At 39.1% G+C, this 24,663-nt stretch overlaps 1 pseudogene; it reads left to right on the forward strand.

The window, feature by feature from the left end:
- Positions 1 to 5,986: 5,986 nt before the first annotated feature.
- On the forward strand, positions 5,987 to 11,188 carry LOC148118625 (2'-5'-oligoadenylate synthase 1A-like; annotated as a pseudogene).
- The last annotated feature ends 13,475 nt before the right edge of the window (positions 11,189 to 24,663 follow it).

Below are 24,663 nucleotides of genomic sequence, written 5' to 3' on the forward strand. Positions count from 1 at the left end.
CTGGTAATGTCACAGCTTAGATTCTTAAGTGCTAAGTGATTTAAAACAGCAAAGCGAAAATACTCCTGGATAGTAAAAAATTACAGATTCACAATAGGATAGATTCAGACATAAAAGACCTCTAAATCGGTCATACTGTTAGATAAACATAGGCTTGGGAGAGAGAAGAAAAAGAGTATAGAGAATAAAAATGGTAAAGTCTTTAAAGAGACAGAGTACATATAGTTATAGATTAAAAGAAATAAAGAAAAACAAGCCACGTAAATGGAAAATTCACAGAGAGTTTGGATTCTGTATATTGTATTTTCTTTCAGTTTTTTGACTGTGAAGGAGCTATGTACAGAGAGACATTTCATTATATGGGCTGCCAAGCTAAACCAGAATGGATATCATAAGGGTATTATGACTTCAGAATTTGGATCTAAGAATATGATGCTTTGGAAAGGAGGTTCTTCTTTTGTTTACACAGAGGATGAGACCCTGTGGATTGTTTTATCCCAATATGGTATGATACACCACGTCCTCCTGAAAGGTTGCTGTGAACCCCCTCAAAAAATTTATTTCACTCAACTGCTGACTGAGATGAACCTGGCACACAGGATACACCATGAACTACGGTATATTAGTTCATATTGTGCCTCAAGTCCTATACCAAGGGGAGGCAGGAAGAATGCATATGGGGACTATAGGATTACTATTCACCAGGAGGGTACCTCCTAAACTTGTTCCCCTCAGATAAGAGCAGAGACTGCAGGGTCAACAGCCTGTGGGACAGCAGCATAATTACTGGGGACTGCAACTTGTGAGTCCTAAGCAAACAAACCAACAGAGATATTATCTTCCACCAATTTCCTAGAAAATCAAGCTGTTCCTGCTGTTGGAGGCCATAGTCCTGGTCAACCCCTGAGCATGCTGAGGCCCAATATTGCACAGTAGTGGATATACTCATTAACATGTCCTTTCTGTCAGAAGGAATGGGTGACAGCCTGGCCTGCGATATCAGCATCCTCACATGCCAGTTGCTTAAGAGTAGGATTTCTGCCTCTCCATAAGCCACATGACACCTGATCACCTGTTGAAGATGAGAAACAAATCTCGATGGGGCACAATTACCTGCATTAGAAGTTACCTCTGTCTTTTTTCCAGAACCTAATAATGTATGCCTTGCATCCTCACTCCCAGAAAACAAAGGTGTTCTTCTAGGAATGGCATTTTCCCCTCCCCCATTCATTGCACTCATCATAGTCCTCAGGCAGAGGAGGGTATAACAGGTCAGGCAGGGGAGTGGACAGCAAGGTGTTCATCCTTGAACAGAGCAGACATTTTTACTTTTGATTTTGTTTCACTGGGTCCCTTCAGAACTTGCACTGAAAAAAAGCCCTTTGTAGCTTGTAAGACTTTGTGGGGTGTGTGTGCGTATGTGTGTGTTTCATTATTTATCTCATACCCACATGATGAATCTGGAATAGTATTTTCTAAATCCTTTGGCTTGTCCCCATTTATTATTTGTATCGCAATATAGACCAATGTCCATACTACCCAGAACTGTATCAGAATTCTTTCTTCTTGTCAATGGGTTTTCACTATTTTTCCATTAACTTGACTCCACACTCTGGGATCTATTGTGCCCTTTTCAGGAAACTAAGAATTACAGTTTGTTATTAAATCCCAATGTTTTTGCAACAGAAATGTAGACATTGTAGCACCTGTCACTTTAAAGAAACAATGTATCAAGTTAATATATGGTGCCTGTTTTCCTGGCCTTTGCCCACCATTAATCCCTGCTTTCTTCCTTAATAGTGCAGGCATCCACCAGTCTTCCTGTGAATTTTCATTCAGGTCCCTGGTTCAAGTGCCACTTGTTGACTTTCACTGACCTGTGCAGATCTTGTCAGCCTGGCCTGGGATTTGAGGACCTGAAGGAAGGGGACAGACTGCAGTGCAATGCTGCAGACAGCCTGACTTCAGTTTCAGTGTACTTTTTTCTTACTTTTCTTTCAAGGTTTACTTTTTATTTATCTATTTTTTTGAGCTATACATTTTTCTTCACTCCCCTCCTTTCATCTCCTCTCCCCTTCTACCCTCTTCTGTGACTCCCATGCTCCCAATTTACTCAGGAGATGTTGTCTTTTTCTCCTTCCTAAGTATATCCATGTATGTGTCTCTTAGGGTCCTCTTTGCTGTCTGGGTTTTCTAGGGTGTGGACTGTAGGCTGGGTTTTCTTTGCTCTATGTCTAAAAACCATTTATGAGTGAGTACATATGGTATTTGTCTTTCACTGTCCGAGTTACCTCACTCAATATGTTTCTTTCTAGATACATCCAGTTGCATGGAAATTAAGATGTCATTGTTTTTTTTAACCACTGTGTAACTCCATTATGTAAATGTACCACATTTTCTTTAACCATTCTTTGGTTGAGGGGCATTTGGTTTCCGGGATCTGGCTATGACAAACAAAGCTGCTATGAACATTGCTGAGCACATGGCTTTGTGGTAAAATTGAGCATCCTTTAGGTATAATACTCAAAAGTGGTATTGCTGGACCTTGAGGAGGATTGTTTTCTAATTGTCTGACAAATCACCATACTGATTTCCAAATATGCTTTAAAGTTTGCATTCCCACGAGCAATGGAGGAACTTTCGCCTTAACCCACATCCTCTCTATTATAAGCTGTCATCAGTATTTTTGATCTTGAATATTTTCATAGGTGAAACGTGGAATCTCAGCGTTATTTTGATTTTTATTTCTCTAATGGACAAGGATGTTGAATATTTTCTTAAGTGACCTTCAGCCATTTGATATTCATTTACTGAGAGATCTCTGTTTAGGTCTGTATCCCATTTTTTATCAGATTGTTTTTTCCTTTTTTTAAAAAAATTATTTATTTATTTATTTATTTGTTTGTTTGTTTGTTTATTTATTTTGGACATTGGTGTTTTGCCATGAGTGCTGGGTCTCCTGGAACTAGAATTACAGACAGTTGTGAGCTGCCATGTGGGTGCTGGGAATTGAACCCGGGTCCACTGGAAGAGCAGTCAGTGCTCTTAACCACTGAGCCATTTCTCCAGCCCCCTAGATTGTTTCTTCTTTTGATGTCAAGTTTCTTGCATTCTTTGTATGTTTTGGAGATAAGTCCTCTGTCCAATGTGGAGTTGGTGAAGATCTTTTTCCATTCTGTTGCTGCCATTTTGTCTTGTTGACCATGTTCTTTGCTTTACAGAAGTTTCTTAATTCCAGGAGACCCCATTTTCAAGTTGTTGCTCTCAGTGTTTGTGCTACGGGGGTTATATTTAGAAAGTGGTCTCCTGTGCCAATGCATTCAAGTGTACTTTCTACTTTCTCTTCTATGAGATTCAGTGTGGTTGGTTTTATGTTGAGAACTTGAATTTTGTGTATGGCAATAGATATGGATCTATTTTCATTCTTCTGTGTGTTGATATTCAGTTATGCTAGCACTGTTTGTGAATATGCTTTCTATTTTCCATTTTATATTTTCAGCTTCTTTGTCAAAAATCAGGTGTTTATAGGTGTGTGGACTGATATCTGGGTTTTTTATTTGATTTTGTTTGTTGTCCTGTTTGTTCTTATGCCACTATCAGGCTGTTTTCACTACTGTAGCTCTGTAATAGAGTTTGATGCCAGGGATTGTGATACCTCCAGAAGTACATTTACTGTACAGAATTGCTTTGGCTATCCTGTTTTTTTATGTTTTCATTAAGTATTGTTTTTCAAGGTCTGTGATTTTGCTGGGCATTGCTTTTGGTAAGATTGCCATTTTTACTATGTTGATTCTATCTACACCAGCGCATGGGATATCTTTTCTATTTCCTGATGTCTTCTTCAATTTCTTTCTTCAAATATTTAAAGTTCTTCTCATACAAGTCTTCCACTTGTTTTGGTAGATTTACTCTAAGATATTTATGCTATTGTTACTATTATAAAGGGTGATGTTTCTCTGATTTTTATCTCACCCCATTTATCATCTGTGTATAGGAAGGCTACTGATTCTTTTTGAGTTAATCTTGTATCCTGATGCATTACTGAAGGTGTTTATGAGTTGTAAGAGTTCCCTGGTAGGTTTTCTGTGGTCACATACATATACTATTAAATCATCAGGAAACAGTGAGAGTTTGACTTTTTCTTTTCCGATTTGTGTCCCCTTGATTGCCTTTTCTTGTCTTATTGTTCATGTTAGAACTTTAAATACTATTTTGAATAGATATGGAAAGTGGGAAACCTTCCTAGTTCCTGATTTCAGTGGGATTGCTTTGAGTTTCTCTCCATTTAGTTTGATATTGATTGTTGGCTTGCTTATATTGGATTCCCCTTTGTATGCTGAGAATACCATTGGTTAATAAAGAAGCTGCTTTGGGCCTATTGCAATGCAGAGTAGGGCAAGGTAAGTGTTCCAAGAAGATAGAGAGAGAGGCAGAGTCAGTGAGAAGCCATGTAGCTGCTGCAGGAGACAGACACTAGACATATGGAAACTTACCAGTAGACCACAACCACATGGCAATACACATATTAAAATAACTTGGTTATTTTAAGATACAGGAGCTAGCCAATAACAAGCATGAGCTAATAGGCAAAGCAGTGTTGTAATAATACAGTTTCTGTATGGTTATATTGGCATCTGGGCAACCAAACAATGAACGGGCTGTCTCTGACTACAGGCTTGCTGTATACTGCCTTTATTCTTTTTACGTATGTTTCTTGTATTTTTGCTTTCTCCAAGACTTTTATCATAAAGAGGTGTTCAATTTTGTCAAAGGCTTTCTCAGCGTCTAATGAGATTATCACGGTTTTTTTTTCCTTCCAGTTTGTTTATATGGTGAATTACATTGACAGATTTTTGTATGTTGGAACATCCCTGCATCTCTAATATGAAGTCTACATGTTCATGGTGTATGAGTTTTCTGATGTGTTCGTGGATTCAGTTTGGCAGTATTTTTTTTTTGACTATTTTGCTTCAATGTTCATAATAGATTGGTCTGTAATTCTCTTTCTTAGTAGTGTCTTTCTGTGGTTTTGATATCAGGATAACTGTAGCTTTGCAAAAAGAGCTTGGTAATGTTTCTTCTGTTTCTATTGTGTGGAATAACTTGAGGAGTATTGGTATTAGTTCGTTGAAAATCTTGTAGAATTCTGAGATGAAACCCTCTGGTCCTGGCGGTTTTTTTGGTGGAAAACTTTTGATTACTGCTTCTATTTACTTAGCAGTTATGTGTCTATTTAATTTATTCATCTGGCCTTGATTTATGCAGTGATGTTTATCCAGAAAATTGTCCATTTTCTATAAGTTTTGCAATTTTGTGGAGTAGAGGTTTGTGAAGTATGTCCTGATGATTATCTGGATTTTCTCTGTGACTATTGTTATACCTGCTTTTTCATTTTTGATTTTGTTAATCTGGTTATTCTTTCTCTGCCTTTTGGTTAGTGTAGATAAAAGTTTATTTATTTTGTTTATTTTATCAAAGAACCAACTCTGTGTCTTATTAAGTCTTTGAATTGTTTTCTTTGTTTCTGTTTTGTTGATTTCAGCTCTCAATTTGATTTTTTCCTTCACCTAGTCCTCCTGGGTGAGTTTGCTTCTTTTTGTTCTAGAGTTTTAAGTATTCTGTTAGCTCTCTATTGCAGGATTTTTCCAGCTTCTTTATGTAGGCACTTAGCGTTATGAATAAACATGTCTTATAAATGAAATGTAAATGTTTGTCACCTGAGGCACAATACCACATCCAACAGAAAACAAAGTGCCTTTGAGACCTCTTTTCCTGGAGCCTTTCTCACAGTTCCCCAGGGCATTGTTCACAATGAATCATTCTGGCCATGTGCCCACAGAATCCTCAGAATCACAGACTTGGAAACACTGGCAGCCTCACCCATTCCTAGAAAGCAAAACCGAAAAGCCCTGTGCCTGGGTTCAGCCATCCTGGGAGACACAGGAGCCTCAGACTGCAGAGAGAAGAAAAGCCTCAGGGCCTGAGGATGGGACAAGGACTCAGCAGCACCTATGCCTCAGAGCTGGACAAATTCATAGATTACTACCTCCAACCCAACATCTGCTTCTGTAATGATGTCAGAACTGTCGTCAACACCATGTGTGCCTTCCTGAAGGAGAGAGGCTTCCAAGACCCAGACTACCCTGTCAGGATTTCCAAGGTGGTGAAGGTAAGCCCCTCTCAGCCTGAACTGACCCAGATGGGAGGAGAGGACCCTCAGGAGTCAGACTGCAACCGTGATCCTGTTCCCCACCTCTGATCACAGCCGTGTAGTGGTTTCTGCCCCCAGGTCCCACATCTGTGTTAGAAAAAGAGCCCCAACTACAGTTTGTGCTCCACTCTCCAAGGTCACATCCATTTCAGAGTCAGGGAACCTGAGCCCAAGCTTGGGGAAGTAGTTTTCTGGAGGGTGGTGGATCAGAGGAACCTACCTTCACACTGCTGTGTGGCCTTTGGTTGGTTACCTACCTTCTGTGTGTACAGTGTTCTCTGCACACCTCCTGTGATGGCACAGGACATGTAGACTAAGTCAAACGTGACATGGGACAGGACAGGACCCCATGTGTGGGTAGCTGGATTGATGGGCCCTTACTAGGCTTGGGTCACAGTCTGTCAAACCGAACTTCATGACAGTACCTAAGTCTCAGTCACTGTTAAAGCTGCAGAAATAATGTTGCTCTTGGTTTATTTCTCATTTTACTTTTAAATTCGTTTGGATATGTGCTGTGCATGTGTTAGTTTGGTGCCTTCAGAGCTGAAGAGTGGATATCACATCCCTTTTAGCTGTAGTTACATAGGTGGTTGTGAACTGAACTACGTGGGTGCTGGGCACTAAACTCAGAACATTTGTAAAAACAACAGGGTCTTTTAACTACTGAGACAACTTTCTGTCCCCAGATATGATGTTTTTCATCATCATCATCATCATCATCATCATCATCATCATCATCATCATCATCCTGACTATGGTTTTCTCTCTCTCCTTTCCTACCTCCCCTGTGTCCTCCAAGTCTACTCCTTCACAGTTTCTATACAGAAGAGGAAAGGCCTCCCACGGCTACTAGCTAGCCATGGCATATCCTTCCCCTCACATAAGGCTGGATGAGCCGACCCAGAAGGGGGAACAGGTTCCCAAAAGCCAGCAGAAGAGTCAGAGTCTCCCCTTGCTCCCACTGTTAGGAGTTCCATAAAGAAACCAATCTACATAACCATGTCATATATGCAGAGGTTTAGGTCAGTCCCAAGCAGCCTCCCTGGTTTTCAGCTCAGTCTCTGTGAGCCCCTATGAATCCTGGTTAACTGATTTTGTACATTTCCTGGTTTTCAGCTCAGTCTCTGTGAGCCTCTATGAATCCTGGTTAGCTGATGCTGTAGGTTTCCCAGCAGTATCCTTGACCCCTAACCTTCATATAATCCTTCCTTCTCCCTTCCAAAGACTTCCCAGTTTCCCTTTGATGTTTGGCTATGGGTCTTCAGACATGACATTTGTAATGATCTTTGGCCGGTGTTCACATGTGTTAAGTGATTGTTCTCAGCATTTTATTTAGGGAGGTTCTCCTTAGTATGAGTTCTTTTTCTTCTTTATTTTATTGTTGTTTTATAGGTTTGGATTCATTTTTACTCTTTTTTCAGTGGTTCTATGACTTTTATGTTATTCTAGATAAGAAAATGCCAATTTGTTATAAGTATGTGATATTGCATAAACATATTCCCTCCAACTAACAATTCTAACAATGAAGTTCCTGACAATACTTTCATATGTACATATTAATTATATATGGATATACTCTCCTCCCACTGACTACCATCCTCTTATTTACCATCCCTCTAATCAGAACATTCCCAGAGAGTCCCCTTCTCATTTCATGTCACATGAGTGCAGCTACATCTAGGTTATACCTTAGAGGAAATGTGCTACCCTTTCTACCACCATCGCCATCCCTTGCCCCTCATTTCCTTCAGACCCCTCTGTCTTTCTCATAGTCTCTGTCTCTCTCCTCTGTCTGCCTGTCTGTCTTTCTCTCTCTCTCTCTCTCTCTCTCTCTCTCCCTCTCTCTCTCTCTCTCTCACACACACACACACACACATACACACAGATATTTAACTCTAAACTCCAGAGATAAAATCTGATGTCTGTCATTCTGAGTCTGACTTATCTCTTCTACCATGAGGAGATCCAGAACCATCTATTTTCCCACATAGATCCTAATTTTACTCCTCAGTGCAAGTCCAGCTTTCTCTATCCATCGTCACGCTAGCTGGTGGACCCTTAGGCTGTTCAGCATCTGGTCTCCCTGATCCTAGTCTTTCTTATTTTGTTTTTCAGGGTGGCTCCTCGGGGAAAGGGAAAATGCTCATGGGCAGGTCAGATGCCAAACTCATGGTGTTCCTTAACAATTTCACCAGTATTGAGGATCAGTTAAAGCAATGAGAAGAATTCCTAAAGGAGATTGAGAAACACTTGTGCCAGTTATAGGGCAAGCAAAATTTCCCAGTGAAATTTGGGGTCCTCGAATCATGGAGGAACAACTCCCTGGGATAATCTTGAAGCTGAGACCCTCCGAGCTCTGGCAGGAGGTGGAGTTTGATGTTTTGCTGGCCTATGATATCCTGGGTAAGCCAGCTAGAGCCTCAGCTCATCCCTCTGAATGCCTTCATCCTCTCTTCTCTTTCTCTCTGTCTCTGTCTCTGTCTCTGTCTCTCTCTCATGTCATATGTGGATTCATTGTGCGGAGGATGTGATCATGAACCATGGCTAAAACACCTCAACAGCCATCCATCTTTTCTGAGTCCTGGTCTCTCTCTGACCATGAATTACACATTAATCTTGACTGACTGGACAGAGCCCTGGGAATCCTCTTGTCTTCACCTCCCCAGCTCTGCAATTACAATCCTGTGCAACCACTCCCAGTGTTTCCATGAGTCCTGGGCTTCCAACATGGGTCCTCATGATTGTGAGCTAATTACATTACTAACAATCTCGCTAACCCACACCTCCTTTTCCTGAACTGAAAGTATTTATCATTAGAGAAATTCACCCAAACAGAGGATCACTTTAGAGATGAGCTGGGATTTAGAATTTGGGAGTGGGGAATGAGAATCCATCGGACATTAAGTAGCAGGCTGCCTCACTGAGGAAATGAAGTCACCTTAAACGACCCATCAGTTTACCAGCAAAATTTGTGACTGACTGGCTTTTGTCTTTCTAAACATGAGAACTCACTGAAATTTAATAACTGATTCATCTTTTCACAATGGAAACTTCAGACATGGACAGAGGCCTGGGTATCTGTGGGAGGTTTAGTGCAGAATGCATATCTTGTCAGAGAAGTGCCATCTGCATCAGGAATCCTGGAAACCCAGCCGTCATGACCCCAGCCTCCAGCATGCATACACATGTTATATTATTCATGAAATGACCCTCTACATTAAGATCTTATACCAGGCCTGACACACAATGTATCTTCAAAATTGAAAATTACCCAGCTCTACCCAAAGACAACCAGGGACCCCCCTGAAAGCACACTGGAGATTGGGAAGTGTAGAGAATACTTGAGGCTTTATATTTGGGGAACACAGGACCCCATAATGGCCACTGTGTGAACAGCTGCTGTTAACTTAAAGACAAGGTCATTGGTCTTGGCTTAGGAGAGCATAGAAACAGTAGAGTCTCAGGCATTAGGGAATGAGAGGCCAGCCTGGGAGAAGGAGCAGCCACATGCTGTGGGAAGCTGCAAAGGGAGGGGGCCCATAGGGAATGATCCAGAAATACACTCTAATGCGGTTCTCCCAGAAACCTGTCTTGATCATAGACTTCCCCAACCTCAGGCAGCTTTCTAGTAAGGAAGTAAGGCCACCACAGAAGAACCCCTTAGAAATGGCAGTGTGGGTGACATCCCAAGAGAGGACCCTGCCACAACCCTACCCAAGATGACATAGCCAATGAGCCCTATTCTGCTGGATCCTCAAGTTTAAAATAAGCCCATGAGTCAGTGAGTGATTGGGCATGTCCCCAATTCCATCAGAAGGTGACTTTGTCCTATGTCAGCATCAAAGCCTGATGGTATGGCTTGCTGTAGCCACAGACACACATGTGCACACACCTAAGACATAGCCTGCTGCCTGCCTAATCCACTCAAATGTGCGCATGCACCCACACACAATTGCACACAGCTATTCCATAGCATGCTGTCCATCTAAAAGTTCATAGGACACACACACACATACACCCTGCTCTTCTCAGAAACTAGACAAATAAAGTCACGTGATATTAAGTTACGTACCACAATGTAAACACAGTGACTGGGGAGATAGCATAGTGGATAAAGGTAATTTTGAGCAAGTACGAGGACCTGAGTTCAAATCCGCAACATCCACCTAACTTAGGAAGTGTTAGTCATGGATCTTTAACCCTGGCACTATGGGGGCAGAGACAGGAGAATCTCTGTGGCTTTCTGGATGCCAGCCCAGGTCCTTGCTCACAGAGAAAAAAGGGATCAGGTGACAAACTATAAAGGAAGACACCCAATGTCCTCTACTACCTTCATTCATACATGTATAATTTCTCATGAACACAAACAAATATCAGACTCTGTAAGCCTGAGATGCATTATATAAAATGCAGCAGACTGCTCCACAGTAAATCTGGCATGAGCAGGAGTACAGACACATGACAAGCCCTGTGCAGAAGATACTGGGCACACAGGATGTGCTTGACCATTATTAGATGACCGTGCAGCCCTCTTGTGTGTGACCTCAGTATGATGTTTCCTCCCACCACTGTCTCCAGGCCTGTGAGGAAGGCACTATATTAGGACCACATGGTGTATGCAGTCCTGAGGTGTGCTGGGGCACATGGATGTATGGGGAATGATGCTTACAGTGGTCAACCTCTGCCCTGTTCACAGAATCCCACAGTCTGTGAGCTTATCACCCCGACAAACCAAAGAACCTCAAAAAAGAGCTGTGGTGTTAACTAAGTGAAGCCTCCTTTATAGGTGATGTCAATGTCTACAACAAGCCTGACCCCCAAGTCTACAGAAGGCTCATCAATGAGTGCACCTCCCTGGGGAAGGAAGGCGAGTTCTCCACCAGTGTCACAGAACTGCAGAGTAACTACCTGAAGTATCGTCCACCCAAGCTGAAGAATCTCATCTGCCTGGTCAAGCACTGGTACCAATTGGTATGACATCTAGTCCAGCCACTGCAGGTCCTGTTTATACATGGATGGATACTGGGCCAGAGAAAAGCAGGGCTATTCTAGTTGGCTTTATATTGACACGATATTTTATCACATGACCAAATGTCTCTTGGTAAGGAAAGGTCTTATTAGGTTGCACATCCCAGTCACAGTCCATCACTGAGGAAGTCAGGGCAGTAACTGAAGCAGAGACCATGGAGGAATTCTGCTCACTGGCTTGCTATCCATGACTCAGGCAGCTGTCTTTCTGTACACTCCAGGGTCATCTGCCCAGACATGGCACCAGTCACAGTGGGCTGTCCCTCTCTCGCTAATCATTGATCAATACAATGCCCCACAGGGAAGTTTGAGAGAAGCATTTTCTCATTTGTGAGTCCATCTTCATAAGATGGCTCTACCCTAAGTCTGGTTCACAAAAAGAAAAAAAAAGAAACACAAAGGGTGAGAAAATAGAAATTGAGAAGGAAAAGAGGGGAAAGAGAAGCAGAAGGGGAGGATTTGAGAGAAGAGAAGGAAAGGGGAGACAGCAGAGGAAGGTAAATCCACTCCCATACAGGTAAATCCACTCTCCCTTATGCAAAGCTGAAAGAATCCAAACATACTTCTGCTACCTCTTTTGAATTAAGAGGTTTGACTTAGGGAATGGCTGCCTTTTGCATACTTGGTCTAGGAAGGGTTCTCTCCCTGAATAACAGAATGTTTTTCTCAATAATTAAGGACTTGGCTCAAAGTATTGAAGGAAGTAACTGTTCTAGCTGTCTTTTGCATTATGCAAAAGCAGTATTTTGTCTTCTTCCTTCTGTTCTATTGGGGTATAAAACTGTTTGAAAAATTGTTCTTGAGAGATGGCTCAGTGATTCAGAGCATTTCCTGCTCATCTAAAGGTCCTGAATTCAATTCCCAGGAACAACATGGTGGCTTACAACCATCTGTAATGAGATCAGCTGCCTTTTTCTGGCCTGCAGGCATGGATGTAGGCAGCAAAACATTTACACATATAAAAAAAGTATATGAAAAATTAAATGCAGGAAGATACACAGTATTCACAGGAACTCCCTCCTGGTACTGTCCTCTACTTCTGTTTTATTATTTTCACTTGTGTCTTCATTCTCTTTACCTATGTTCTAATCCCCATGCCCCTACCCTGGTAAGTGGTATACTGTCAAAGATGGTCCATGACATATACTGACTATTGGGAAATCTGGCTAGACCTGAAGCTGTGTTCCAGTTGGCAATGTTCCCCTAAAGGATGTAGCAATACTGCTGCCCTACAAAATAGAGCCATCACAGCTGGGCCCTGCTTCATTCTGCTAAGAGAGCTTCAAAGCAGAGACAACCATTGCTGTTCCACTCCACTTCCCTAAGGGAGTTTCCTAGCAGAGTTGTCCAATGCTTCTCTGTTTACCAGACTAGGGAGTTTCCTAAAAGAGATGTCAATTTCTTTCTCAGCATCAGGCAATTTGTAACTTCTCTGCTTCACTGGAGTTGATGGGAAACCATTGCAGAAATGTTGCAGTCTCTGGTGAAGAGTGGCTACTTCTGCTCTGCTCCTTTAAGGGGGTTTGCCAGCAGAGGTGACCAAAGCTTCTCTGTTCAAACACACTACAAAGCTTCTGATCAATCCAGTCAAAGGTCTTCACACAAAACTCATTCACGATATTTATTTCAAATAGAAGAATCCAGGAGAGGACTGCCTCAGCCAGGGCAGAATTGGGCAGATGGCAACTGAACATGTACAGAACTTATATAGGACTTGTTAGGGGCAGAGATTTCCCATGGAGAAGATTCTCAGGGTGGGAATTGTTTAGATGTCAATCCCTGATCTTGAACAACTCAGAGACTGGCTGGATTTTATGCTCAGGTGTTGGTAGATCTGGAGCTTAGGGATTAGCTGGTTTTAATGCTCAGGTGGTCAATGGTAGAGTGTTTTTTGGCACTTGTTTCAGGGAGAAAGTGTGTTCCTTCACTGGCCCCTTATAAACTTTAGAGTCTGGATTGAGAGTCAGGTGTTTCTTTTATTGGCTCTGGATTCAGGAACAAAGTGTGAGCCTTTGTCTTGGTTTTAAAATCAGGATGTATTTCTTTGGCTCCAGTTTCAGAGTCAAAATTACATATTTCAACGACTCTGGTTTCAGGGTCAGGATGTATTTCTTTAGCTGGTCCATTTACCCTACACATAGGGCTTTATAAATTCATTTTACCATGAGTTTATAAGTACAAACAGTATAAAAAGGACATCATAATGTTTGAAAAAATTGTTAACACTGTTAAATTTATTTCTACAGAAGAAATAGTCTTGTGCTATAGGCAGAAGATTCTTGTTCATTTCTGGCTTCCCAGATCCAAAATAATCACACAGAAACTATACTAATTAGCACTGCTTGGCCTATTGGTTCAGGATTCTTGTTAGCTAACACTGACATCTTAAACCACCATATTCCTACTATTTCGTATTTATCACAAGACTTGTGATTTATCAGTAAGGTTCCAGGACATCTGTCTCCTTCAGCAGATCATGGAGTCTGATCCCACTTGCTTTTCTCCTCTATCTCTGCTTGAAATACCTGCCTTGCTCTATTCTGCCCTGGCATAGGAGTAAAGCAATACATTCACAGCATACAGAAGGGAAACCTAAATCATTGTGCAGCTGATTATAAGTGTTTTGGCTAAAGATCTTACCAAATACTTTATAATAAGAAGTCCTCAGTATCTTTTTCAGATTGTGAGTGTCTATTGAAATATACAAAGATTTTAAGAGATTGTTACACACAAAAAGTTTTACTCATATATAAAGTACAAAACTTTTTCACAATAAAACTCTTACAGGGTTTCTATGCAGTATGATATTTCTCATGATTTAGATTATTCATACATGAAAATGCTTTAACACACTGTTTACATTCACAGAGTTTATCTCCAGTTTGTGATTTTTTATGCATTTGTAGAGTACTGTGAAGTCCAAAGGCTTTACCACACTCATTACATTCACAGAGTTTATCTCCAGCATATGTTAGTTCATGTCTTTAAAGATGACTATGATAAACAATGCCTTTATCACACTAATTACATATTTAATGTTTCTCTCCAGTAGGGGTTCTATTATGTTTTCAGAGATCACTATACATACAAAGGCTTTACCACATTGATTATAGTCATAGGGTTTCTCTCCAGTATGTGTTCTTTCATGTGTTTGGAGACTACTGTGACACACAAAGGCATTACAACACTGATTACATTCATAGGGTTTTCTCTCCAGCATGGCTTTATTCATGACTTTGTAGATGAATGTGCTGTAAAAATGATTCACCACACTGATTACATTCATAGGGTTTCTCTCCAGTATGGCTTCTTTCATGCATCTAGAGATAACAGTGACACACAAAGGCTTTACCACACTGACTACATTCATAGGGTTTTTTCTTCAGAATGGCTAATTTCATGACTTTGTAGATAAATGTGCTGTAAAAAGGATTCACCACACCGATTACATTCAGAGGGTTTCTCTCCAGTATGGATTCTTTAATGATTTTGAAGATGACCGTGCTGTGCGAAGGCTTTACCACACTGATTACATTCATAGGATTTCTCTCCAGTATGGATTCTTTCATGAATTTGAAGATTACTGTGCCATGGAAAGGTTTTACCACACTGATTACATCCATATAGCTTCTTTCCAGTATGTGTTCTTTTACACATTTGAAGAGCATGCTGATGTGCAACAATTTTACAACATTGATTACATTCATAGGGTTTCTCTCCAGTACATGATCTATTATGCATTTGAAGAGGACTGTGATGTAAAAATTCTTTACCACACTCATTTTCTTCATAGAATTTCAATCTAGTATCTGTTTTTTCATGCCTGTGAAGATGACACTCAAATGCTTTAACACATTGAGAATATACTGAAGTTTTCTTTCTAGTTTGACTATTTTCATGCCTACAGTGATAATGGTACATGTGAAAAAATTACTACATTTAATACATTGTTGAATATTTTTATCTGTATAAATTAATTTTACAATTTAGTCCTGTTTTAAAGAAAAATTATATGTTAAGGTTTTATCACCATGTTTACAATCTTGTTTTTCCACTTCATTAAGGCATGTTTTTCATCTTTGAGGATAACTGAAAAGAGCCTTTATTACATTGTTCACATTTACAGGATCTTTTTTTTCTGTATGAGAATTTTCATGTATTTGAAGAGAAGTGAAAAAACACCGAGGTTTACCACTCTTATTGCAGTCATAATGCTTCCTACACTGTGAGTGAGACTACATTTGTTAAGTGAACTAGGACAAACAGAAGTTTTTTCACAGTCCTAGTACTCATGGTGCTTTTTTGAAATGTGAGCTTGTTGATATATTAACAATGAGACTAGAAAACCAATTATTTGTATACTTTTACATCAAATTCAACAAGTATCCTCATTATGGGGACTGCTATATATCTTCTATTTGTTCTGAGAGAGGGGTATGTTATATTTCTTCACATCCCTATGCTCGTGTGGCTTGTCTCCAGGGGAACATATGATATACTTAGTAAAGGAAGAATAACAAATATGAAGCTTCCACATTGAGTTCATAGTTTGACTTTCTGTACACGTAGACTTGTGGTATGGATTAAGGCCTCTCCACAACTGCTGCCGCTTGATTTGTGACTTTAACTGCTCCCTCACTAAATTAACACAGTCACAAGTATATGGGTTAAACTACCTTTTCTTTGGAATATTAGTGTAATGGAGATTTTCAGAGACACACTTATCACATTTTTAAAATGTTTATCTTTTTAATATGAATAATATGAAATAAATGCATTGACAATTTTACAGAATAGCTCATTGTATTATGATTCAAATGGAAATATAGGTTAAGGCATTGTTTCCTTGACTTCATCTTAAAAGAATGACTTTCAAATGTAATTCACCTATCTGAAATGTAGGTATATGATTTTGTGGTAATTTAATAAGCACAAATGCACCTTATTATATACATTGTTGTTTTGGTTTCAAACATATATGATACATTACAAATTCCTCAGGGGTACATCTGTATCAGCTTATACATGGAAATTACCTTTCATGACTTCTAGAACTTTGACAATGCTTCTCAATATTATGGTCTTCCCAATTATATCCTAAAATATAGTGCCAGAAAAATGTATGCTATATATTAAATATTGTAAAAAATTTAATTATCATTTGAAGTAAAACTTAAAACCATGTCTAATTTCTTTACCCATTCTTCTTTCTCAATCATTTTACAAAAGAGCATCATTAACTAATGAACAGTTGTTCCCTTACTTGAAACATAAAAGATTATTCAGTCTTACCTATAGCAGTGAGGTTTCTGTAGGTCTCCACCATCACATCTTTGTAGAGACTCTTCTGGGAAGGATTCAGCAAAGTCCATTCGTCCCAAGTGAAGTCAACATGCACATCATCATAGGTCACTGCATTCTAAAATCCAATACAAATATACAACAGAAAGTATGATTTTGATAATACTGTAAAAGTGTATTTCTTTGACAGTATAGTCATAGAATTCTGGTACTCCCCATACTTATTCCATGACATAGACATCATAATTTAATCACAAAGTCACTTTAGAAGCAAACTGAAAACTGAATAGCAGGTTCACTTTTGTCATTTCTGAACCATTTGAATGGGATATCACTTTGCAAGAGAAATGTCTACTAACCAACAATGAAAAATACGTAAACAGATCAACAGTACAGAGTACAGACAAGAGAAATTGTATAAATAATTAATTCTGACTACAAAAATGAATAATAAGATGAAAACCTGGATGCATTGAATCATGCCTCTAATCCTGGTACTCAGAAGGCAGAGACATGCATATCTATCTGACTCTGAGTTGAATACCAGCCTAGTCCATACAATCACTTCTAGGGCAGTCAGAAGTACATGTTTCATATGAAAAAAATCAATGCATGTATATCTATCTGTCTCTGAGTTAAATACCAGCGTAGTTCATACAATTACTTCTAGGGCAGTCAGAAATATATGTTAATTACCTGTTTCATATGAAAAAATCAATCAAAAATGAAAGTTAGAAATAACTCACAGGTTTTTCTTGAAAATTTCCACAAACAGTTATGCATTCACTTCAACTCTGTATTCATTTACCAAAAACCTGATGTGACATAACATAAACTACAACATAAATAAGATTTTACTAAAAGGCAGTGGGTGTTTAAAGTTACAAATGGACAAATGAAAACAATAGCAATAAATATGCTGATTACAAATAACGAACACAGAGCAGGAAAGATGGCTCAACTGTAAAGAGTCCTCCTGGTATTGCATACAGGTGGGTTCAAGGACTTCCATGGAGGATCAAAATTATGCATTATTCCAATATCAAGGTTTCTAATACCATCTTTTGACCAATGTAAGGACCAGGTACTCACATAGTGTATATCCATGCATACAGGTAAAATATGCTTTTTAAAATAAAAATTCAAAACAAACCAAACAGGCAGGAAGAAGGTTATGCACCTGCAATCCAATGACTCAGAAGGCGCAGGTAGGATTAATGTCATGAATACATGCCATCCTGGGAAACATAATGATTGATACCCTCTGTCAAATTTTAAAATTCAAGATATTGGTGAAGTTCAGTACAACAACATATGCTTGATAAGAACCAAACCATTATACAATATAAAAACAAAAAAGCCAAGAATTCTGGCCCACCTTTAATCCCCACACTTGGGAGTCAGAGTCAGAGGTTCTCTGAGTTTAAAGCCAACCTGGTATATAGCATTACTTTCAGGACAGCTAGGGCTACACCGACAAACTTTGTCTTCAAAAATAAACAAACAAAAATATAAACAATAGGTGAACAAACCACCTTATCACCAAATAGCAGCTAATTCTACTGAATCTGCTGTAATTTACTGATAGAGTTTATGATGGTGGGGAAGTTACGACAGCAAAAGAAGACAGCTGACCAATTAGTTTCAACCACAACACAGTAGGCACAAAGAACAGGAAATGATTTGAGGCTATAGAAACTCATATTGTAGGATTCCATTCTGGATGCTGTGATTATCATTGTTTAATAAAGAAACCGCGTTAGGCCTATAACAGAGCTTTAGGACAACTCTAAGGTAGGTTGGGAAAACTAAACTGAATGCTGGGAGGATAAAGGTGGAGTCAGAGGGAAGTCATGTAGGCCTGTGGGAGACAGATGCTGAGAACTTTACCTCATAAGCCACAGCCACATGGCAATACATAAATTAACAGAAATTGATTAAATTAATATTTAAGTGTTAATGAATAGGAAGCTAGAGCTAATGGGCTAAGCAGTGATTTATTAATACACTTTCTGTGTGGTTATTTTCAGGATATGAAGCTGGGAACTAATGAGTGGCTTCCCATAACTAACTGGTGCCCACGTGGCCAACTAAAATCCATTTAAAATCTTAGAGAGCTTGGAAAGGAATTCTAGACAGTAAAAAAATGTAGTTTAGCCACATTTACTTCCCTAAATGGGCTTTGCTTACTGGTGACGTGCTGCAGCACCTTTAAGAGAGGTTTTCCTGATTTAGAGGAAGGATAAAAGAAAAAGCTCCACCATTTTGAAATGCCGGCTTTCTGGGCTGTCTTGTCAGTGCCAACTCTGACTCCTTCTGGAAGACCGGCTATGGGGTCTCTGAGAAGACTGCTAATGGCAACTCAGACCCCATGTATGCCTGAAAATGGGGTAATATACATGGTTCTCAAAGGCAGCAAATCTGCCTCTGCCATGTTGGACTGTGTTGAGCAAGCAGGCACAGCTGAAGTTCATAAGAAGGGCTTAGCATTTTAAGAAGTGTTCCAGAACAGAAAAGAATTACAGATATACAATAGTACAGATTCCTACATAAAAGACCTCTAAATGAGACACAGTCTGTTTTAAAAATATTCATAGGCCTAGGAGAAAGGAGAAAAATAATACAGAGAGTTATAAAAAAAAGTAAATGGTTTATAAAAAAATCAAATGAAGACTTTAAAAAGACAGAGTACAGACAGTCATAAATTTAAGGAGTAAAGATAATCAAATAAAGAATAAAACGTAATAAAATAAAAGCAAATAAGCCATGTAAAGATGGACGGTATACAGAGGAACTCGATTATGAATTTTATTGTGCTTTCTTTCAATTTTTTGACTGTGTAGGAGCTAAATGACCAACACATATACTTTAAAGGTATCATGTCTTCAGAATTTAGGTCTAAGGATTTGTTGCTTTGAAAAAGGGGTTTTTCTTTTGTTTCCACAGAGGATGAGAACCTGTGAAATCCTTCTACATTAATGTGGCTTGATGAATCAAGGCCACACAAAAGGTTGCAATGAATGGCCCCAAAAATTACTTCACAAAATAAAAAGCAGGATGCAGTTTGGAGAGAACTATACCCATATTCCCAAATACAATTTATAAATGTTTCTTTATATTTAAAGGGGGATATGTTATAGAAATTTGCAATGGTATGGATCTTGGTTTATTGGTACAAATTTCAGGTCAATTGTATTATATATTATATGTATTTCTGCTCTTGATAAAGGTATTGTATTTGTGCAGCTCATTTAAACATGTAATATACAATTAAAATAGAGGTAGAGAGTCATCTATGATAGTAATACTCGAGTTTGTACTAATGTTAGTTATGTTTTCTAGATGTACAGACAAGTATTTCAAATAGGGATTCTCCAAATCTTTCAAAGACTTTCAGAATATGACATCTAAAATATTTTAAAACATTAAGACTTTTCATGACAATGAAACACATCTGCTCCTGGTAGCAGCAGTCTATTTGAGAGGATGATGGACTTCAAAGAGGCTCCTTATGGAGTTTATTAGACATTTGGGCAAGAAACTGCTCTTGCCTGGAAGGCTTGATGAACTGGGCATGCAGGACTTACAGAGAAATCACTGATGTGCTTGCATAAAGGTGACATGATCCTTCGGGGTTCCTGATTCATGAAAGAGTCTGCCAGACATTCTGCAGGACACAGAAGACAGCAACTGATGGACTTTTCCATTGCAAGGCAGAACAGGTCTTCAAATTTCCTGCTTCATGGAAAAGTCTGCCGGGTACTATTGGTCTGTGGGCTATGGACTGGAAGCGCCAACAACACAGAAGAACTTTGGGTGACTGCCTGGGTAATGAGATGTCTCTGTCATTTCTAGTATTTTGGAAGGTGCTTACAAAATACTTCCTGTTTACCTAGGTAATATTATATCCTTCTAGAGTCTTTGATGGAGTTTAACAATTTATACTTATAGTTTTTTAGTTATGATAAAAGATAAAGAAGGTATAAATATTGTAACTGTAATTCTTGCATGATACCTGTTTTATAATTTGTAATTTTACCATGTTAAAACTAAAACCTTCCTTTCCATTTAAACAGAAAAGGGAAAATGATGTGGGATTCCCCTCTGTATGTTGTGATTATCATTGTTTAATTAAAAAAAATGCTTTGGCATGACCTTAAGTGTCTTCTGGCCATTCGAAGTTCATCTGTCGTGAATTCTCTGTTAAGTTCAGTACCCCATTTTTTAATTGGGTTAATTAGAGTTTTAGTGCCTAGTTTCTTGAGTTCTTTGTATATTTTGGAGATCAGACCTTTGTCTGATGAGGGGTTGGTGAAGATCTTCTCCCAGTCAGAAGGCAGCCTTTTTGTCCTACTGACAGTGTCCTTTGCTTTACAGAAGCTTCTCAGTTTCAGGAGGTCCCATTTATTCATTGTTTCTCTAATTGTCTGTGCTACTGGGGTTCTACTTAGGAAGTGGCCTCCTGTGCCTATATCTTGTAGACTACTTCCCACTTTCTCTTCTATCAGGTTCAAAGTGGACGGATTAATGTTGATGTCTTTAATCCATTTGGACTTGTACCTGAATCGGCTGTGGCCCATAACCATACTGATGTATATTTTGCTTATCACCATAGATCCTTCATCTGGCGAAGGACGGCGATACAGATGGAGACCCACATTGGAGCACCGGACTGAGCCCCCCAAGGTCCAAATGAGGAGCAGAAGGAGGAAGAACATGAAAAACGAAATCAGGACTGCGAGGGATGCTATCACCCACTGATACAAGGGAACGGATCTAATGAGAGTTTACCAAGGCCAGTTGGACTGGGACTGAACGAGGACGTGATCTAACCAGATTCTCGGAATTTGGCCGGATTCTCTGAATGTGGCTGGCCCGAAGTCTTTCTGAAAAGCCATTGACTATGATACTGGGACCTGTTTCCTCTGCATATACTGGATTTTGGGGATCCAGTCTATTTGGATACTTACCTTCCTGGACCTGGAGGGAGGGGGGAGGAACTTGAACTTCCCACAGGGCAGGAAACACTGACTTCCCTAAGGGTCGAAGAGGGAGGAGGAGAGGGAGTGGGGGAAGTGGGAAGGTGTTGGGAAGAGGGGCGGAAATGGAAACTTTTATAATTTAATAAAATTTACTTTCAAAAAAAATGCTTTGGGCCAATAGCAGAGCTATATGGCAGAACTTAGGTAGGCAGGGGGAAAAACTAAACTGAATGCTGGGAGGAAGAACATGGAGTCATGGAGAAGTTATGTAGACCCGCCAGAGACAGAAGCTGGGAACTTTACCCAGTAAGCCACAGCCACATAGTGATACATAGATTAATAGAATTGGGTTAAGTTAAAATGTAAGAGTTAGCCTATAAGAAGCTAGAGCTAATGGGACAAGCCGTGAATTAATTAATACGGTTTCTGTGTGATTATTTTGGGGCTGAGTAGCTTGGAACAAACAAGCATCCCTATTTACTATATCATTTCACATCGCAAAGAGAAATTTCATCCAGGAAGGCTCCTTCTACTAATGGTTTCCGAAGCAATCAAACGAAAGTTAGGAAGAAGAGGCACATGTTAAAATACAACTTCCTATCTGGGAGGTTTTCATTTAATCAATTAAATTCTAACCTGGGTCACTATAAGCTCATAGCTTTCTTCATCCATGAAGAAAATTAATTTACTAACTTCAATGATACTCATAGTCTGCAATAGGCCTTAGGCTGTTCAAATATTCAAGGTCTCCTCTGATGCTCAAGACAATTACTTGACAGTGATTTGTTGACAGAGTTTTCAGTCCTGTCTGGTCCCATAGTCATTTGGTCCCAAAGAAATACACAGAGGTCTACATTAATTATAAATTGGTTGGCCGGTTACCTTGGGCTTATTATTAAGTAATTCTTACATCTTAGATTAGTACATAATTCTTGTCTGTGTTATCCACATGGCTTGGGACTTTTATCAGTGAGATATTTTCCTCTTGTTTCCTCTGTGTCTAGGTAACAACTGCAGACAGAGCCTCACCCCACCTATCCTTCCTACCTGGTTACTGGTCAATCAGCATTTTATTAATCCAATACAAGTGATAAATCCTTACAAGGTACAAGACCACAACAAGTTACATCTTCTAAATATCAGAAAACAAGTTACATCTTTCAAACATACAATGCTACAAAATACCATTCACACTCCAAAATAGAGAAATGGAGACATAGCGAGGGATGATTGAACTAAGGCAAGACTGAAGTGTAAAAAGACAAACATCAAATCCTGTAGCTCTGGTTCAGATGCATAGGGCTTCAGTTTCAAAGGACATAGATGGCCCTATCCCTGCATCTACTCATACATTTCCCTCTTTGGTTACTTCCACTCTCTATATTCAGTTAGTTCTCCATAGCAGATGTCTTATAATTTAGGGATCTTCATATCTTGTGGTATCAAAATACAACTTAGGCTGTAACAAACTAGAACCCTTGCTGTTGTGGAATTTCATTGTAAAATGTGTTATATTTATTTGTGTTGTGAAACAGTTGTTTCAATGATGCAAATATGTGTTGCATTCCTTTATGTTGCATTTGTTTAATTCTGTGAAGCTGTGATACTAGGCTGGTCTAAACTACCTGTTTGGCATAATGAAAAATCAATAGTTTGGTAGGAAAGAATAAGAAGGGCTGGTAGGTAGAGAGAATAAATGGGAGAAGAAATCTTAGAGGTAAAAAGGAAGGATGATCAAGAAAAGCAGAGGAGGGCATGGGCCAGCCACTCAGCTACACAGCAAGCGATAGAATAAGAAGTAAAAAAAGGTATACAGAATAGATAAAGCCCAGAGGCAAAAGTTAGATGGGACAATTCATTAAGAAAGGCTGGCCACAAACAAGACAAACTCAGACCAGGAGTTTATAAGAAATAATAAGGCTCAGCTTATGTCACTTTTTTGAGAGTTAGTTGGAGGCCCCAGAAAGAAGAAAAACAACAGGTTTCATCCTCACAGCTTCATGAAGTGAATTCTCACAGTCCCTTCACTGGGTTTCTGCCTCTGCCAAACATGGATGCCAGTAACAATGCTGAACTGTAACCACAAACTAAGAACCCATTACCTTAAATTTTGATTCTTTCTTGTTTCCAAGACCAGCACATGGTGAGTAGTCCTAAAAAGTTTAACTTCTTAATTGATAGACAGTAACACACTTGGACCACAGGTGTAGCAGATTTTGTAAGAAGTTTCTTGCTAGGACTAGGAATCACTTTGCTTACTTCTTACATAAATTGAAGGTTTATGTGGATTGAGTCTTACTCTTAGAGCATCTTGCTAGACTTCTATTCCATTGCAAGGGCCTTCTCTATAATAGAAAGAAATTCCTTGAAAATCCCTGCTTGCTTCAGTAATTGGCTGCCAAATGAAACTATTTTTTCATTTTAATTTATTTGAATTCCAAATGTTTCTTTTTACTGTAGACCTAAATGAATCATCAGGAATTACCTTCCAACTGATGCAATATTTCATTTAAGGAATAAGCCTATGGTTTTTTAAATGTGCTTTACTAAATTTCAAGGTCACAGGAAGAAAGAGAAATATTTTGGAGTCAAAAGTATACAAATGATATCTAAGTTAATCTGTTATGGTGTCTATCATTTCCAATGAAATTCTATAATCTCAATCTCTACTTTCTGGCATTGTTCTTAACATTTCCATCTTTCTGGTCCTACTAGAACAGCCAATTTAGTTCTATGTACTACTTTCTATATTTCTTGCCACCTAAAGTCTAGATATCTTCTATAATTTTTCAAGAGACATCATTCCAGGTTCTGCCTAGCAACAATGTTATGTTTGGTTTTCCATTTTTTGTTCAAAGTTATATTTATATTGCTCTGATAAAATTTTCTAATCAAAAGCAGCTCAGACAATGAGGAGGATAATTTGACTTCATTATTTTCAGAGTTTACGAGAGAAAAAACAATCTAATAGTTGAAGGCAAAAATCCACCGACAAAGATTGTTTCCTGGCTTTCTCTCATGCCTAGTCACTGTCTCATTCATGCTAAAATAGCTCCCTTTTGTATCCCATGTCCACTTTCTTAGGGATATTTCTCCCCTCAGTGGAGGAGCCTTTCCATACCAATCATCAATCAACACAAG

The sequence above is a fragment of the Myodes glareolus genome, chromosome 22 (assembly GCF_982192425.1).
Source record: "Myodes glareolus chromosome 22, mMyoGla1.1, whole genome shotgun sequence".
NCBI classification, from domain to species: domain Eukaryota; kingdom Metazoa; phylum Chordata; class Mammalia; order Rodentia; family Cricetidae; genus Myodes; species Myodes glareolus.